Source organism: Arachis duranensis, chromosome 4 (assembly GCF_000817695.3).
Source record: "Arachis duranensis cultivar V14167 chromosome 4, aradu.V14167.gnm2.J7QH, whole genome shotgun sequence".
Lineage (NCBI taxonomy): Eukaryota > Viridiplantae > Streptophyta > Magnoliopsida > Fabales > Fabaceae > Arachis > Arachis duranensis.
In genome coordinates this window covers 1,395,305-1,401,947 of record NC_029775.3, presented here as the reverse complement: position 1 = coordinate 1,401,947, position 6,643 = coordinate 1,395,305, and positions in this window count along the sequence as shown.

Below are 6,643 nucleotides of genomic sequence, written 5' to 3'. Positions count from 1 at the left end.
CAAAATCAGAGAGTGTTCCTCAAATTTTTCAGAAGCAGTAACAAGGTTTGAACTTTGAACTATGAAGCACTACTCCAACAAAAAGATTTTGTTGGAAATGGAAGAAATGGATTATTATTAATATTATTATTATTATGAAGTAAGTGAAAGGAAAATGAAGCTTAAAGAAAAAGAAAAAAAAAGAAAGAGTTAGAGAAATGAATTGAAATTCATGGGGAGTGAAGAGGTGCTGCTAGCTAAGGAGGAATTTTTACAAAAGACACATGATAAGAATATGATAGCAACAATGTTTCTTGGTATTGGCCATTATCTCTTTCTCAACTATCCACTCAAAAAAATAAATAAATAAATAAAATATATTATTTTAACAAAATGCTCCTTCATATGTTAGAAAAAACCAACAATACATGTACAAATTTATTTAGACTTTAGTTGGGAAGTTAATTTTTTTTGTTAATATCAATTAAGTTTTGAATTATTTTTTATTCTAAAAATTTAATTTTAATGCATTGATATTCTAAAACGTTTTATATCGTCGTGTAATTATTATCGTGTAATATAATTATTTTTGTTAATATGACGTAATGTGATTAGCTGTTACACTAACAGTACATCAAAATTAAATTATTATTCTAAATTTTAATCTTAAATTTTAATTTTTTTTAAAAATAAAAATTAAAAAGTAATTTTATAAAAAAATTTATTTATTAATTAATTAAAAATTATTTTTTTACTTATTCATTTATTTGTTAAATTAATTTTTTATTTTTTATATACAATATGTGTAAGAATAGTTTGTGCTTTTTATAGTACTTTAATTATATATTTTTGCATCATTATAAATAATATCTAGTTGATAAATGTGTCTTATTATCACATTAGCTGATTTTTTTTTTAACTAAGAGATCTAGAATTTATTCATAACTTGGTCATGAAACATTTCCACAGCTAATCATTGGTTCTTAAATAAACGACTTAATCCATGTAAGTTAACTTCAATGCATAATTAATGTAAAAAATTTAGTGTACGTAAATATTTAATTGCGTAGGAGTTGCTAGTAAAATTAACGAATTAATTTTTACATATAAGTCATTTAATTAAACAAGTCCAATCAAATTATTTATATTTGTGCACGTATATTTTTTTTTTTGTGCTTTTGTTATACCTTTTTTTCTTCTCTTTCGTCATTTTTGATACTTCATCTTCTTCTTATTTTTCTTCTTTTTTGTTATTTTTCTCTTTTGTTATCGTCACCACCTCCTCCTCTTCTTCCTCCTTCTTTTTTTATTGAATTTTCTTCTCCTCCTTTCTTTTTCTCATTTTCCTCCATCATCTTCATCATTATGATCATCATCGTTATAGTCATCGTTGTCTTCTTCTTATACGTATCGTCGTTATCATTATCGTCGTTATTATTATTATTATTGTAGGATTTTTGTCATATTGATGACATTGCCTGATCCAAAATTTTATTGATAATTCAGTCATTTTTGTGTGTTGTTTTCAAAATGAGTTTGTGTGTCTCAATCATTAAGTAATTTTGGTGCATTTCTGAGTTAATTAAGATTTGTAGCTAAATTTTGGTGTAAAACCTAAGAAATTTTTTGTTATTGTTAAGAAATTTCGGTGTATTTTATTATGATAAATTCTGCCTAATTCAAAACTCTTCTTCTTCTTCCTCTTCATCTTTTGTTGCTTCTTTTTTTCATCATCATCATCTTTTTTTTTTCTTATTCATCCTTTTCTTCTTGTTTTACCTTCTCAAATTTCTTCTTTTTTACTCTCTTAACAAGAATAAAAACAAAAAAAATCAAACAAAGAAGAAGAAGAAACACTTAATGCTGCAAAATTACTTGGAAAAGGATGAACTTACATTCATTCGACTAAAAGAAAAAAAGAAATAAGGAAAAAAAATGCAGCATTAAAAATTTTTTTTTTGCATTTGTAATAAAATTTTGGTGTAAAAGTTAAGAAATTTATGTATTATTGTTAAAAAATTTCGGTGTATTTTTATTCTGATAAATTATGCATAACTCAAAACTCTCCATCTTCCTCATCTTCGTCATCTGTTGCTTCTTCTTCTTTTTCTTCTTTTTCATCTTTTCCTTCTTATTTTACCTTCTCAAGTTTCTTCTTGTTTTACACTCTTAACAAGAACAAAAACAAAAAAAAATCAAATAAAGAAGAAGAAGAAATACATAATGTTGTAAAATTACTTAAAAAAAGATAAATCAACATTCATTCAGTTAAAAGAAAGAAAGAAATGGGAAAAAAAAGAAGAAAAGCTTTTTGCGCATTTTGTAGCAAAATTTTGGTATAAAAACTAAGAAATTTATGTGTTATTGTTAAAACATTTTGGTGTATTTTTATTCTGATAAGTTATGCATAATTCAAAATTCTTCCTCTTCTTTCTCCTCATTTTCTGCTACTTTTTTTTCTTCATCTTTTTATTTTATTTTTTTATAATTTTTTTTAGAAAGAAAAAATAAATAACAAAAAAAATATATAATATTGTAAAATCAATAAAAAGAAGAGGAAAAAAAAATGTAACAACAATGGCAGCAATAAAAAGAACGACAAAAAGGATAAAATACGTGAAGAAAAAGAAGAAAGAAAAACGTAAAAAAAGAAGAAACGTAAAGAAGGAAGAGGAGGAAAAACGAGGGATATAACCATTGAAGGAAAAATACAAAAAAGTAAAAGAAACACGAAAAAAATAACATAATTTTACGTGTGTCTTATGTAAATAAATTTTGTTGGGTTGGGATTAACTTATTTAAATTTGTTTACTAAAAAATCTTATAGTTATAACAAAAATAAAAACTAACTGGCTTTTTAAACTCTTAATTCAAGAAACACGTGAAACTTTAATTAATTAATTGTCAATATTTTAAATTAAGATTTATCTAATACGTGCGTTTAGGATACATAATAAAATTACTAATTAAAAATATCTTTTAAAAAATAAAAAATTTAAATTTTTGATATATTTACTGTACATTTATTAAAATAAATTATTTAAAATTTTTTATTACTAATAATCTTAATTTGTATCATTAAAATACATGTTAACTAATTTTTTTAAAATTATTCAAATATTAAATTGTCTTAAATATAATATAAATTTAATTTATATATACTATATATATAGAAAACTGCATATATATATAATTATATATTATTATGTCAATAAAAATAATTATTTTGTAAATAATAATTCAAATAACTTAATTGTAAAAGATTTCATTACTTAAATTAAACTCGTAATATTAGAAAGGATATAAAGAAAGGTTTGGTTCCACTTAGTAGAAATAAGTGCTTTATTTTTTTTTTTTCTCTCTCAACTTTTCTCTTTCTCCCTTTTTGATGTGTGTTGTGTTCACATCCCTGTCCGTCCATGGCACTAGACAACTTCTACACGCTAAGTCGTTAACTCTCAGTTTCTTTTTCTTTCTTTTTTATTATGCTTCGCTGTACTTTTCTGTGTTCCCATAAATACCCTTTTATACAGCCACAATTTCAAGAATAAGCATAAACTTTAATTTATCATTTATTTACTTATTATGCAGAATGGTATTTGATACGGTTACCCTTTTTTTCTTTTTACATAATTGCCATTGGACACCAGAGTCAAAGCCACTGAACTAATGAAGATTAGGTAAGGAGATAAGGCATGCATCCATGGATTATACAACTCTCAAGGTGCTATTATCTTTTGCTTTTTTAATTTAATTTAATTTATTTTTTTTTCCTTTCCCTCCAATCTACGTTGTGATTTGTTGCAGCTAGCCTTCCACATCAAACTTTACCATAAACTCATTTTAAATACTTAAAAAGTTTTAGGGTTTATAATATATATCTAATAATTATTGTTATACCTTCTTACAATTGTGTTAAAATATTAAAAAATATTAGATTCAAACATAATTTTTTTTAGAGAATCATTTAGATAAAGATATTAAAAACGTCTTTTTTTAAAATATTTTTTAATAATTAAAATTTAACATATATAATTAATTAAATTGTGTTATTTTTATTAAAATTAGACCAGACAAATCAGTTTAGCCAAAAAATTATAAATTAAATTTTAAATCGATCTAAATTAATATTTTTTATAAAAAATAACTAAAATATCCCTATATATATTATTTTGAAAACTCTAAATACTAATCCTATGATGATAGAGAAGAAAATGGCTAGAATTTAGAATTCTTAAGATTAATATATATAATAAAAGTATTTTAGTTATTTTCTATAATAAGGGTATTGTAGTTATTTTTTATAAAAAATAATATTAATTTAGACTGATTCAAAATTTTATTCACCATTTTTTGGTCAAATTAATTTATCTGGCCTAATTTTAACAAAAAATAATACGATTTAATAGATTATATGTGTTAAATTTTAATTATTATAAAACATCTTTAAAAAAAAGATGTTTTAAACGTCTTTATCGAAGTGATTTCTTTTTCATTAATAAAAAATATATATATAATGGTCTAAATATTTCATTGAAAAGGTATTTTAAGTACTTTTTTTGTTCATATAAAGTTTATAATTTAGTTACAAAAGTAAATTAGTTTGTGTTGGTAAAATAATTAATTTATTTATCCGCTTAAATAAGTGTAAAAATTTAAATTTTGTTTTATATTACAACAATTTATTGATTAATAATAATTTTTTTAATAAAATTTCGATACCCAATAAATTAATCACCGGCCTAATAGGCTAGATGATTCATTCCATTAGAAACAAAACAAAACTAATTTAATTACAAAAGTTAATACAGTATATATATGTCAACGTTTTCCCATACATGCTATTTATCTAGTAATTATGTGTGCAATTATTTGAACCGATGATAATTTAATTAAAGATAGCGAAACATGGAAACGGAATTTATCCCTTTGGCCTTTACTGAAACTTTTTTTTTTTGGTGGGTTTTACTTTTGTAGCCATCGGAATTGATCAAGGATATAGTATTTATTTTGCCACATGGTACCTAAAAGGAAAAACAATTATTCGATGTTATTTAATGTTGCATAATTTCCAAATTAACAATTGTATTGTTATAGTATGACTTCAATGAAAAACCCTATTCTAGTTTCTAGTACGTAATATATGAAACAGGGAATGAGACAAATAAAATTATGGTAATTTAAACCAAACCATTTAAATAGTTGATAATAAATAATAACCTGTCAATAGTATAAAAATGACAACGTAGGTAGTTGTAACAAACAGCCTTAATAGCCTAACCTAGGATAGCTACTAGATATGTACATTGGGTTTTGTATTTCTTCAATCATGAGGTAATAGATTTTAATCCTATTTTAATACTTAAAACATGTAGATTTTTTTTTTAAAGTGTTTCATTGTAATGTTCTTCGTGATATTGTTTTGGTAATAATATTTTTTGCGTTCAAAAAATATTTGATCATTTTAATGATATAAATATTTGATTGAGTGATTATTGAAAAAGAAAAATTTTATAAGATCAGATTTATATTAAAGAAAAAAGATTTATTTTTAAATATTGGCCTTCATTATATAGTTAGCAATCCTTTAAAGATAAATTCAAAAAAAAAAACAATCAACTAACTACATAATATATGCAAAATAACAACATAAATTATTTTTCCTATAGAACTTGCTTTGGTGTATTGGCTGCATATTGGTGAAGGAGGAGATATTGTTAAAGTGTGGAGTTCGCAATCAACACACTGGGAGTGTAGTGTTTAAGCCGGTGAGCGACGTGTCAGCACCCCTTCAACACGCAGGAAGTGTGCTAATGTAGCGACCAGGAATAGATTGCCAACACGCCAGGGACGTGGTACTGCGAAAGGGTTTCGCTGGGTTCTAACATTGCAACAGCATCACGGAGAACGTATTGCAGGCCTGCCTGCATGCAGGAAACAGCTTCCCACTCTGATAACCAGCGAACAGTCCTTCAACCTGTATAAATTCACTCCTTTTTCCTTCTATTGTTCACACAGAGAGGTAAAGCAAAGAACTCAAAAAGAAAGAAAGGAGTGTATGAGTGTGTACGTAGTAAAAAGAGTATTGATAGCAGTAGTGTGTAGTGTGAGTAGTGATATAGAAGGAAAAAAAATCTTGAAAAAAAATTATTAATTTGAAGGAATTAAAAATATGGTACATAATTATACGGCGTTCGAAGTCCGAAGAATATATTATCAATTATTTGGATCATTCAATTTATGTAAGTTGACAAATTTTATTTTTTTATGTATTTAAAATTTTTTTATGTATTTAAATTTTTTAAATTTTTTTACGTATAAACATATATGTAATGAAAATATTATTTTGTGTATTCTATGAATATTTTAGAATAAAATTTTAATTTGTAAATTTTAGTTATATTCTATTTATTTATAAACGTTAATATGTAATTTTTTTATAATGAAATTAATTATCTGTTATAAAAATACTATAATAAAATATATATTTTATAATTTTTGTTATGAATATACTAATGAATAAAAAAATATTGGGAGTTTTTGAAAATTAATAAGCTTGTTCGAACATGCATGAATATTAAAATAATAAATATATAATTATTTAAAAAATATACATTGTTATTAAATATAAAAAATAAATATTTTGACGTTTGAAAAAAAATCA